The sequence below is a fragment of the Pan troglodytes genome, chromosome 1 (assembly GCF_028858775.2).
Source record: "Pan troglodytes isolate AG18354 chromosome 1, NHGRI_mPanTro3-v2.0_pri, whole genome shotgun sequence".
NCBI classification, from domain to species: domain Eukaryota; kingdom Metazoa; phylum Chordata; class Mammalia; order Primates; family Hominidae; genus Pan; species Pan troglodytes.
Window position 1 is genome coordinate 92,742,091 of NC_072398.2, and position 13,376 is coordinate 92,755,466.

Below are 13,376 nucleotides of genomic sequence, written 5' to 3' on the forward strand. Positions count from 1 at the left end.
CCAGCCTGGGGGACAGAGCAAGACCCAGTCTTCAATTAAAAAAAAAAAAAAAAAAAAGAGGAGGGAGCTGGGGGGGAAAGCCTTACATGTATTGCCCTTGGTTAAAGAGCATTTCTACACACTTTATACCAGGTGATTCTCACAAGAAGCCTTCAATAATCTCCATGTTAGAGATGAAGAGACTCAAGTAACTGAAAGTTACTTAAGGCCAATGGGGACCCTGTGCAGCTATATATCCAGTGTCCCAAGCACTGTGTCTGGCATGTTAGTAAACATGTTTCATAGGTGAGTGACAGAACTTTGTAATTACCTTGGTGTCTGCTAGTGAAATGAGCTGCCTCTGAAGGTAGGGAGTGCCCTGCACAGCAGCTGGCTGACCATTGTCAGGATCAGAAGTAATATAGAAACAATTCTGTCTTCAGCTGAAGTTTGGATATAGATAACCTCTGAGGTTCTTTTCAACTATAAGGCTCTATGAGTCTTTCAGAGGCTGAAGGCAAAACCGTATTAAGATAATAAGTTTGTCCACTTCCACTAGGGTCGTAGAAGTGTTTGCCAAAGAAAGGCCTAGATTAAAAAGACTTTTTTTTTTTTTTGAGACAGAGTCTCACTTTGTCACCTAGGCTGGAGTGCAGCGAGCATGATCATAGCTCACTGCAGCCTTGAACTCCTGGGCTCGAGCGATCCTCCCGTCTCAGCCTCCCAAGTAGTTGAGACTACAGGTGCACACCACTGTATCTGGCTAATTTTTAAATTTTGTAGAACAGAGTCTTGTCATGTTCCCCAGGCTGGTCTTGGACTCTTGGTTTCAAGTGATCCTCCCTCCTCAACCTCCCAAAGTGTTGGGATTACAGGCGTGAGCCACTGCATCTCACCCCCAAAAAACATTTGGAAGGACAAGTTAACAGGACTTATTGCCAAAATAGATATGAAGTATGTTGTTATGGTTATGTATATTGTTGTGTGTTGTATGTGGCCACAGGATTTTTGATCCACCCTAACTGGAAGAAATGCCTAACAGGCAATTAACAATATGGGATAGTGCTCAAGAGAGATAAGGGGTGATATGTCACACTGAGATATAAGGGAAAGAGCACTGGAGTTGGAGTTAGGAGACCTGATTTCTAGACCTAACCTTGTCTTTAATTAACAGTGTCATCTTGGACAAATCCCTTCATATGCATAAGTCTATTCCCTCATATAGTAAAGATACATACGTGCAACGATAGCTATAAGGAAGAACATGCCCATCCCCTTCTTAAGATCCTACTCATCTAGTTAAAAAAACAGATATCCAGTATTAAAACTTGGCTTCTCGGGCCGCGTGCAGTGGCTCGTGCCTCTAATCCCAGCACTTTGGGAGGCCGAGGCGGGTGGATCACGAGGTCAGGAGTTCAAGACAAGCCTGACCGACATGGTGAAACCCCGTCTCTACTAAAATACAAAAAATTAGTCGGGCATGGTGGCATGCGCCTGCAGTCCCAGCTACTTGGGAGGCTGAGCCAGGGGAATCACTTGAACCTGGGAGGTGGAGGTTGCAGTGAGCCGAGATGGCGCCACTGCACTCCAGCCTGGCGACAGAGCGAGGGTGCGTCTCAAAAAAAAAAAAAAAGAAAAGAAAAGAAACTTTGCTTCCCTCTGTTGTCCCATAATATTATGTTCATTTCTCCATTATAGGACTTACCACATTACAGGACAGACCACAGTGCATGTCTGTCTGCTCCAACAGAAGTGGCTTTCTTGAGGGAAGGAATTCTGCCTTGTTCAACTTTATATTCCCCCACAGTGCCTTGCAGAAAGTAGGAGCCCAGAAAATGTGTATTGAATTGCTCAGAATTGTGTGGTGAGGTAGAAAGTATTGCTTAATCTCTCCGAGACCTCAATTTCCTTATTTGTAAATTAAACTGCTGATTAATTTCTAAAGTTCTTTTGAGTTACAGAATTCTGTTACCCAACAAGGTTTCAGAGATTGAGAAGATTGAATTATTTGATTTCTAAATTCTTTTTCAACTTCAATATTAAATGATTTTATAATACCGAGTTGCAAGTGATCTACATGGAAATGATAGCTGAACAAGTTATCAGAGGAAAAACATGTGGGAAAAGATTGAGAACAGAAGTAACATCTAGCTATCCAATACAAGAGAGAGAAGCCACTGAAAGTAACATGGAAGAGTCAGTCTGAAAAGCAGGGGAGATAATAATAGAAGGAGTGACAGAATCAGATGCCTAGAGAACTATCATGCAAATGAGTGAAGTGGTCCAGTGGTAAGCGTTAGGGAGTTGTGGAGACTGGAGAGGCCATGGCCCATCTAAAGTCAGCTGTGTCATGTTACCAATGTGAGTGTTGCCACATCTTCCAGGTTTTTGTTTGTTTGTTATTGTTGTTTTTGTTTTTTGTTTTTTTGAGACAGACTGGCTGTCACCAGGCTGGAGTACAGTGGCGTGATCTCGCCTCACTGCAACCTTCACCTCCTGGGTTCAAACGATTCTCCTGCCTCAGCCTCCCGAGCAGCTGGGATTACAAGCGCACACCACCACACCTGGCTAATTTTTGTGTTTTTAGTAGAGACGGGTTTCACCATGTTGGCCAGGCTGGTCTCGAACTCCTGGTCTCAGATGATCCACCTGCCTTGGCTTCCCAAAGTGCTGGGATTACAGACATGAGCCACTAACCCTGGCCTAGTTTTTAAGAAGCTGGTAATACAGATTTTTATTTGAAATCTCATGATCTGTAAGTGTTAGCAACAAGTTCCAATTACTTTAAAATTCTTTGCAGATCAAAAAAAAAAAAAACACATCTTTAGGCCAAGTATTTGGGCCACCTATCTATAACCTCTCCAGTATAGTACCAAAGGAGGAACTCTTTTTCACCCTCAAATCATACATGCTTAAGTACGATGTAGTGGAAGAGCGCCCTCCCTCTGTTCATAGCAGCTCTGTGATATGCATCCCAACACTTCCTGGTACTTCCAGGACTTTGCCCCATCCATTATCTTCTCACTCTCCTCTGTTTTCAACTTCTTCTTGTCTACTTGCACTTCTCTTCATTCTAAGAACATGCTGAAGTCTCTCCACATTCTGAAAACACTGCTCCATTGTCCTATAGCCACTTATAGGCATTTTCTAGAAAGTTTTCTTTTTCTCTTCTCCAGTAAATTTCTTGACAATATCAATTATGTTTGCTATTTCCTCTCCCTCTCTTCCCATTGTAAGTTGGCTGAACTCCTCAACTCACAGAGTTTGCATCTACCACTTCAGCCTTTCTCAACAGGGCAAAGATCTCTGTTGTGAAATTCATTGACACTTCCCAACTAGGTTAAAACTTCTCACGCTCCGATATCAAGTATTGCATCTTTTTTATTTTAGCACCTAAGAGGTGTTCAGTCGATGTTTATTGAACCAAAGGGGAACCGGTAAGTGTTAATTGAACCAAAATGGAAAGAGTTTTCAAGAAAGAAAGATGGTCAGCGTCATCAAATTTGCAGAAGGATCAAAGACTGTGATGGCCAAATGAAACCCACTGGATTTTAAGATAAGGAGATTACCAGTAACTTTTGAGGGGGCAGTTTCAGTTTAGGGAGTTGCTTGACATTGCCGTGGTTTATAAGGAAGAGGGCTGTGGAGTGAGTGTAGACCATGCATTGGAGAAGTTTGGCACTATAGGGAGGAAACAGCAGGAAATATTGGAGACAATCATGCCAGTTAGAGTTCTCAGGATCGAGAAAATCCTGGCATATTTGTAAGTAAAGGAAACAAAGCTAGTGGCACAGGGGATGCTGAAAATGTTTGATAAAGAGATCATCTCAGAGTACACCATCAGAGGGAGACAATTGAGAAGTTAGCGGATTCAAGGAATTGGTTGGCCTTTACAAGGAGGTGAGAAGTCGCCTCTGAATTAGGCAGAAGGGTTAAAGGCATGAGTCAGAATTATACACAGACCCTTGAGTGAGGAAAGGTGACGGAAGAGAGCTCCTGTGCATTTTATCAATAAAGTGGAAACAAGGTTACATGTTTCCAGTACTCGGCTGGGGTAGTAGAACTATAGATTGCTAGCAATTTAGAGACTATTCTTTGCAGGCTCTACTCCTTTCGCCCACCCTGTAAATAGTATTGTTTAATTGCTGAGGATGCGGGGAGGTGGTCTGTCTTCGGCTGCCCTCTCTTCTTTACTCCTTTTCAGGGTAGTATCATCTACTCCTAAGTTTTAAGCAACCTCTAAAGGCTGATGGCTCCTGATGTCTATAGCTGAAATCTCTCTCTTGAGCTTCAGACCTATGTGTGCAGCCACGCTTGTGGCATATCCCCAGGATATTTCACAGGTTAAACCTAACAGGAACTCTGTATTTTCTGCACCAACACTGCTAATTTCTCCTCAATTATTTGTCCTAGCTAATGGTCACACTACTTCCCTAGCTGCTCAAGCCAGATACCTCTCTCTCTCCTTCCCTCCCTCTCTCTAAATATGTGTATGCATGTATCTGTGTATGTAGACAGGTAGGTATTTAAAAGAATAGGAACATACTTATATTTTATGTATTATGTTTTCTTTTACACTTACTAATGTCATGATCATTTGATCATGCCAATAAATACTTTTCTACATTTTTAGTGCCTGATAAGTATTATCTTCTAACCATGTACTGTATTCTACTGCCTTGTTGAAAATTTGATTGTTTCCTCTTTTTTTTTAGCTATCAGGAATAGTACCGAATGAGTCCAGGTGTGGTGGCCCGTGCTTGTAATCCCAACACTTTGGGAGGCTGAGGTGGGAGGATTATATGATCCCAAGAGTAAGACCAGCCTGGGCAACATAAGGAGACCCTGTCTCTACAAAAAATAAAACAATTAGCCGAGAGTGGTAGAGAATGCCTGTGGTCCCACCTATTCAGGAGGCTGAGGTGGGAGGATCATATGAGCCTGGGAGGTCAAGGCTTCAGTGAACCATGATCGCACCACTGTTCTCCAGCCTGGGCAACAGAGTGAGACTCTGTTTCAAATAAATAAAGAGCACTGAACATATCTGTACATATCTTTTATTTCCTTAGATTGAATACTTAGAACTGCAAATAGAGGGCCACGAAGTATACGCATTTGAAAAGATTTTAATACATTTTGCCAAATTGGCCTTCCAGAAAAATTATACCTCAGTATATGATAACATCCTTGCCAATATTGGATATTATCGTTTTAATTGTTGCCATTGTAATAGATTATATCTGACCCTCCAACTCTCAGCTCCACCTTTTCCCTAAATCCTTCATCATTCCCTTCCAAGTACCCTCACAACTCCCCTGGGGCACACAACTTAATTGAAAGGCAGAGAGGGACCAATTTCCCATAGGGATAATTCCCAATCTTCTCCACTTTCCTCTAACCCCACTGTTGCTGCTCTTGTTCATAGAGGTTTCTAGGCCAACCTGCGCAAGCTTCCAAAGTAATTTTTTTGTAACTCTTTAGTATCTTCCTCTATCTCCCTCTCTTCCTAAATTGCTGTCTCTGAGAGATTATTTTCCCCTCCTTGTTGAGAATGACCTTTCAAAAGCACTTTGTCCTTCTTTCCTCCCCTAACCTTTGCATTATGCCATTGCTGCCTCCCATTAATAGAGTAGTAATTTCTTCCCTCTGCCAAAAACATACTTAAATCTCTTCTACGCAAGAAAAAAGAAAAATTCCATTATCCTCAAACTACCATATTCTTTTCTCCTTCCTTCACCATTATTTTTTTTTTGAGACGAAGTCTTGCTCTGTTGCCCAGGTTGGGGCGCAGTGGCACAATCTTGGCTCACTGCAACCTCCACCTCCCAGGTTCAAGCGATTCTCCTGCCTCAGCCCCCAGAGTTGCTGGGATTACAGGCGCCCGCCACCACGCCCGGCTAATTTTTTTTGTATTTTTAGTAGAGATGGGGTTTCACCATGTTGGCCAGGCTGGTCTCGAACTCTGACCTCAGGTGATCTGCCCACCTCAGCCTCCCAAAGTGTTGAGATTACAGGCGTGAGCCACCACGCCCAGTCCCCATCAGACTTTAGAGTGCTGAGAAGTGTCTATTGACTCTCATGTACCTCTCAGCATCTTGAATTCTGGGGTCCAGCTCCTCACTCCTGAAATTGCAGTCTTCGGGGTCCTAGGCAACTTTAAAGCCCTATCAAAAGCCTTTTCTTCACCTCGTGGTAGCCTGGGGTGCAGGTCCCTGCCCTCCCGCCTGAGGCTGTCTTCTCCCGGCTGCATGGTTCGCCCTTTCCTGATTCTCCTCTCTCAGTGAGGGCTGGGATCCTGCAGGCCTGCAGGCCATGTTCATGTGTCTCAACCATCACTCTCCTAGCTCTTCCCTCCCTCTGGGTTTTCTCACCTGATCCTGTGGCTTCAGTTTTCTCCTTTATCTTGCTGATTCATAGCCCAAATGGAATTCCAGACCCAAATTATGTAGTTGCCTCCTAGACAGCTCTACCTAGATGCGATTCCTCAAATTCCGCAGATCTCAAACTGAATTTGTTAGCCAGTTTCCCCCACCATCCCCACTGCCACACACAGACAAAGAGAAAAACCCACTCCTCCCACTGTGTTTCCTACTTTGGTCAATGTCATCATCAAACTTTTAGTCATCATGTTCAAACCCATAAAAATAATAGCTGCCACATACTGAGTGCCTGCTTTATTTGCCAGGTACCTTACATGCAGAATCAAATCCAGTCTTTCCACAATAACCGTGTAAGGCTGATTTACTATGTCCATTTTTAGAGATAAGGAAACTACCAGAAAGTGGTGATATTCAATAAGTTTAGTTAGTGCCCACGCCTCTGTGTGGAGTTTCACCACATAATCTCTCCCTGCTCCTCAGTACCATATCCAGCCAGTTTCCAGGTCCCCCATGTTCACTGTATAGTACATCTGCCCTCTCTTTATCTGCCCACCACCAACTCCTTAGGCCAGCCTCACTGTTCCTTTCTCTCTCTCTCTCTCTTTTTTTTTTTTTTTTTTTGGTAGAGACAGCATCTTGCTCTGTTGACCAGGCTGGTCTCAAACTCCTGGCCTTAAACCATTCTCCTGCTTGGCCTCCCAAAGTGTTGGGATTACAGGCATGAGACCACTGCACCTGGCCTCAGTGTTCTTTTGCCTGGAAATTAGCAAACCTTCTTCAACTATCAGTGACAGATGTCATTATAAAGCATACTTTTAAACATTACTCCTTACAAGTGAAAATCCTAAATGATTCCTATTGCCGAGTGGGGTTCTAACCCTTTAGCCTGGTGTCCCAAGGCTCTCTACCCTCTAATGCCAGCCTTATCTCCTGCCTATGCCCTTGGTGAACCTTATATTCCATCTAGCCAAGAACACAAGTTTTCAGCATGCCCTGCACTTCCCCCCATGACCCAAGTCTTTGTTCTTGCTATTGCTTCTCTCTGTGATTCCCTTTCTTCCCTATCTAACCCCCCCTCTCATATGTGTCTGTTGAAATCCTATCAATACTTAAAGCCCAGTTCAGCTGCCACCTCCACAGAAAACCCTTTCTTTTTAAAAATTAATTGCCGGGTGCGGTGGCTCACACCTGTAATCCCAGCACTTTGGGAAGCCAAGGTGGATGGATCACCTGAGGTTGGGAGTTCGAGACCAGCCTGACCAACATGGAGAAACTCCATCTCTACTAAAAATAGAAAATTAGCCATGTGTGGTGGCACATGCCTGTAATCCCAGCTACTCGGGAGGCTGAGGCAGGAGAATTGCTTGAACCCGGGAGGCAGAGGTTGCGGTGAGCCAAGATCGCACCACTGCACTCCGTCCTGGACAACAAGAGCGAAACTCCACCTCAAATAATAATAATAATAATAATAATTAATTAATTAAATTTTGAGACAGGGTCTCACTCGGTCACCAAGGCTGGAATGCACTGGCGCAATCATAGCTCATTGCAACCTCGAACTCCTGGGCCCAAGCGATCCTCCCTCCTCAGCCTTCAAAAGTACTGGGATTATAGGCTTGAACCACCACACCCGGTCAGAAAACCCTTTCAAATCTTCCAAGGAGTCATTTAGGTCTACCTCTTCCAACTCCCACTCTTAGTATTTTTGCCTTTTTTTAAACCATATTTTTCCTCATCTCAGAGATACTTTTGTAAATGTTTGTCTCCCCCTCTACTCTTTTATGTTCTCAGAGGATATGGACTATTTCTTAGCCATCTCTGTATCTCGAACATTATCTCCCCCACTAAGCAGTGTCCAGAGTAGGCATGTACAATGTACCAATTTTAGTTTGACTGATTCAAATTAATCAAACATTTGGTCCATTCTTGCTAATCCTTCCACTTCTGCATTCCAGGTTCTGTCAGGTGAGCTGTTGTGCTGTATTTCTGACCTGAATTGCCTTTTAGGAGGGAATCAGTACTTGGAGGCTGGAATACATCAGGGATACCCCTAAAATGAGAGACTATTTTTTTCCATTGGATTCTGACATAAATAAATTTTGCCTACTTTGACAGTCAGTTCTGTCCTGAATGTTGGGAAGAGGGAAGCCGTGTTCTGGGCTTTGAAGTCATGCAGATCTGGGTTCAAGTCCTGCCTCCACCACTTTCTGCTTGTGTGATTCAGTGCCCATTGCTTAACCTCCTCATGGAGTTGTGAGGATTAAATAAGATGCAAGTAAAACACTTAGAAAGGTGCCTAGTAAAGATTAAGAGCTTAATAATAGGTATAGTAATCATGGGAATAAATAAAATACATTCAAACTGGATTTTATCTGTTTACATTTGAGTATGAATATGTCTGCCTTTCTGGAAATTCACATCAATGTCGATTAAATGATGCTACTTCCGGGACTTTCTTCCCAACCCAGCTCAGCCCCTCCAGCTCGCCTCCTTCGTTTCCTCTTCCCTGCCATAGCCTGCTGCGGCCACCAGGAGGAGCATTTGTGCCACAGAAGGAGTCTCACTCACCTCTCAGGCAGGAAAAAGCCCTCCTCGCTCTCCAGGCCATATCCACTCCCCTCTGGAGCACGGCTTGTTGTGACACCGCTGCCCTCTGCCTGTCTTCTCCTCCCGGCCTGGGAGGAGCTTTCTATTCTAGGTTTCCATTCTTATTTTGGACAGCCCGATGTAAAGACATACACCCTCGGCCGGGCGCGGTGGCTCACGCCTGTAATCCTAGCATTGTGGGAGGCCGAGGCCGGCAGATCACTTGAGGTCAGGAGTTCGAAACCAGCTTGGCCATCCATCGTGGTGAAACCCTGTCTCTACTAAAAATACAAAAAGTTAACTGGGCATGGTGGTGCGCGCCTGTAATCCCTGCTACTTGGGAGGCTGAGGCAGGAGAATCGCTCGAACCCGGGAGGCGGAGGTTGCAGTGAGCCGAGATCATGCCACCACACTCCAGCCTGGGTGACAGAGCGAGACTCCATCAAAAAAAAAAAAAAAAAAAAAAAAAAAAAAAGACGTATACCCTGAATGAGAGCCAGGAGACCTCTTACTTGCTCAGCTTTTCCATTACATCCCTGTCAATCAACTGCTTGACTTTCTTTTCTTTTCTTTTCTTTTTCTTTCTTTTTTCTTTTCTTTTTTTTTTTTTTTTTTTTTTTTTTGACACAGGGTCTCACTCTAGTTGTCCAGGCTGGAGTGCAGTGGCCCAAACTCAGCTCACCACAACCTCAACCTCCTGGGCTCAGGTGATCCTCCCACCGCAGTCTCCCAAGTAGCTGGGACCACAGGCACATGCCACCACGCCCAGCTATTGACTTTCTTTAGCCTGTTTCCTCACCTGTGAAATGGGAATGCTAATACATGCCCTGTGAACCTCAGTAGGGTGCTGTAAAAATGAAATATCCTGACATATACAGACCCTCTTTATAAAGTGTCAAATAGGTGACAGCATTGTCTAACCTCACACTGTGTCATTTCCCCCTCCTGCTGTCTTCAGTGGACACTCTCATCCACCCAGAGCCTTGACTGGAAATGGATTGTTAGGAAGGGATTACAGAGCACCTAGTCTCCACTTACACTAACAGAAGGGAATGAGTCTGAACCATAGCAAGAAGTACTAGAATTAAATTTACCTGGAATATTCAGAGAAAGGTTAAAGTCTCTTTTCACAGAAAGCAAAGGACAGCAAGGGAACTGTCTAGAACAGAATGACAACAGGAATTCCTAGAAACTGGAGGGGTAGGGCAACTTGCCTCCATAGTTGGCTAGAGGGAAGGTTTAATATATTTTGCTGAAAGATGGAAAGAATCAGTGAATAAATGAATCTGAATGAATGAAATATAGGTATGATATTTTAAGGTCTTGGGACACTAGGTGGCGGCACAAGGCAACAAACCAAGAGACCAGAACTTCTTCCAATCCAGGGGCTGCCCAGGAGGGGCACCTCCTCTGTATTCCCCAGACTTTAAGCACCCTTTCCCCTTCTATATCTGTCTTTTCAAATGATGCACTCTCTTCAGTGATAAAGACATTGAAGCAGGCAAGGAAGAGAAAAGCTGGGGGAGCCAAATACATATTACCTAGGGTTTCTTCTTTTCAGATACCCCGTGGAATTAGAGTTCTCTGGCTCCAAAAAGGGCATAAGAAAGGAAAAAAAATGGGAACATTGCATGAGAAATCTGGATTAGGGTGAGAAGGCATTTAGATAGGATTACCCAATCTGCACTGATTGGGGAAAGATCTGATGACAGAATTTATTTTTTCTTTCCTTTCTTTTTTTCGTTTTTGTTTTGTTTTGTTTTGTTTTTTTGTTCTTTTTTTTTTTTTTTTTTTTTTTTTGAGACGGAGTCTTGCTGTCGCCCAGGCTGGAGTGCAGTTGCGCGAACTCGGCTCACTGCAACCTCTGCCTCCTGGGTTCAAGCGATTCTCCTGCCTCAGCCTCCTGAGTAGCTGGGATTATAGGTGCACACCACCATGCCCCGCTAATTTTTGTATTTTTAGTAGAGACGGGGTTTCACCATGTTGGCAAGGCCAGTCTCAAACTCCTGACCTCAGGTGATTTTCCCCACCTCAGCCTCCCAAAGTGCCGAGATTACAGGAGCGAGCCACCACGCCTGGTCTAGATTTTTTTTTTAATTGAGTAATAGTACCCTGGGGAAGTTACTGCCTCACCCATTTCTTCCTCAGGACACCACAGACCCCTCTCCTCCCATTTATTGAGAGAGAGAGAGAGAGACTGTGACTATAGCCCTTCTCAGCAAAGTAAAAGCAAAGCAGAAATCAGGCTGTGTAACTACTGGAAACTCTTCATTGTATTTTTTGACCAAGTATTGGTTCTTCGATACAGGAGAGAAAGCACTGCCAAAAGCCAAGGGCCTTTGAATAAATTCTGTCTCAGTCAGGAAACCCTAAAAAGTTACTGAGGTAGTAGACGGCTACAGGGAGTTGATTATGCCTTCGCCACCGTAATGCAAGCCTTCTGAGTCATGAACATAGCGCCAGTGGAAAGATGCCACCTTCTTAGCTTCACTCTGCTTGGGTTTGTAACTCTAAGACAAAACCGCTTCTCTGTATCATCTCCATTCCCAAAGTTGTTCTGTTCAGCGTCCTATTTTAGCAGGCATCAGTGGATATGCAGCCCAGCCATGCCCCTCCCAGTTGCCTTTAGCACAATGGAACCAAGACCACCGTCTTACCCTCTGTCCTCTCTTCTGTGGATGGTAATTTCCTGGTCTTTCCTGTTTCCTCCAGATCTCCCTTCTTCCCATGGTAGGGGAGGAGAAGTAGTGAGCATTGTGCTTTTTACACCGAGCTCCTGTAACACTGTCTTTATAATAATGCATATAAAGCACTTGTAATAGAACACTAAAAAAAGTCAGTGATTATCAGCCGGGCGCAGTGGCTCACACCTGTAACCCCAGCACTTTGGGAGGCTGAGGCGGGCAGATCACCTGAGGTCAGGAGTTCGAGACCAGCCTGGCCAACCTGGTGAAACCCCATCTCTACTAAAAATACAAAAATTAGCCGGATGCGGTGGCACACGCCTGTAATCGCAGCTACTCGGGAGGCTGAGGCAGAAGAATCGGTTAAACCTGGGAGGCGGAGGTTGCAGTGAGCCGAGATCGCGCCACTGCACTCCAGCCTGGGTGACAGAGCAAGACTCTGCCTCAAAAAAAGAAAAAGAAAAAGAAAAAGAAAAAGAAAAAAAAGCCAGTGATTATCATGGCTACTTATAACTATCTGCAGTATTTTCCAGTGTACAAGAACTTTGACATGCATTATTTATTCCATTCATTTATTCATTAAACAAATATTTATCAAATGCATGTTATATGCCCAGTACTCTTCTGGGCCATTGATGGAGAAATGGACCACATGGCCATGATCCCTGCCTTCGTGAAACTTTGAGGAAGCTTAAAATTTTTAATGTAAGTTGACATATTCACTGCTTTGTGTTAGAACTTTGACACTGGAAACAATGTTAGAAATCAGCTAGTGCAAATTTTATTTTTTATTTTATTTATTTATTTAGAGATAGGGTCTTGCTCTGTCATCCAGGCTAGAGTGCAGTGGTGTGATCTCAGCTCATTGAAGCCTTAACCACCCAAGCTCAAGCGACCCTCTCACCTCAGCCTCCAACATAGCTGGGACTACCGGCGCATACCGCTAAGAAATCAGGTAGTTCAATCACATACTCAAAACAGAAATTCATTCTTCTATATCTTGGTCTAAAATCACCAAAAATTGGTGGCTGTTCTTGACTAAACATTCTCTGTATTTGGTCTTTTCTGACCATTTGTACATTCTTCTTTATGCCAAACCCTAATGCGGTGCCTTTTCATTTCCACTCACTGATTCTTTTCCTGTACGATTCAATAAGTCTGCCCCTCTTCTATGCGGATTGCCCATTAAATAGTTAAAGACAGGTACCACAGCTCCAGGATCAGTTTGTTCGTAATTCTTCACTTAATGAAGACTTCTTTTTCAAGAATCATTTGAAGTATTTCCCATGTGCCAGGCACTTTAGTAGGTATTCTCATACAATCTCATTTAACCCTCACTATGAACCCTGCGCAATAAACTTCTTTCTGATTTTATTGATAAGGGAAATGAAGATGAGAGACATGAAGTAACCTGCCCACGGCCACATCCCTTATATATGGCAGAGCCCCTTGGACATTTGGTTAATCCTCTTCTCAGTGCTCTCTTACATGTCAGTATCTTGCTTCAGATGGAGTCAGTTACAAGTACAGTAACACTCTTCAGCTTTCTTGACTGGAATGTGATTCTTCTTCCCAGAGCCAAAGACCACATCAGCTCTTAGCAGTTCCATCACGTTACTGGCTCATACTGAGCTTATGGTTACCTAAATGTTCAGGTCTTTCCGATATGCATCATTGTCAAGCCTGGTCTCTCACATGCACTGCTTTGTCCTACTGTCTCAATGTTTGGGTCCTATCCTTCCTTCAA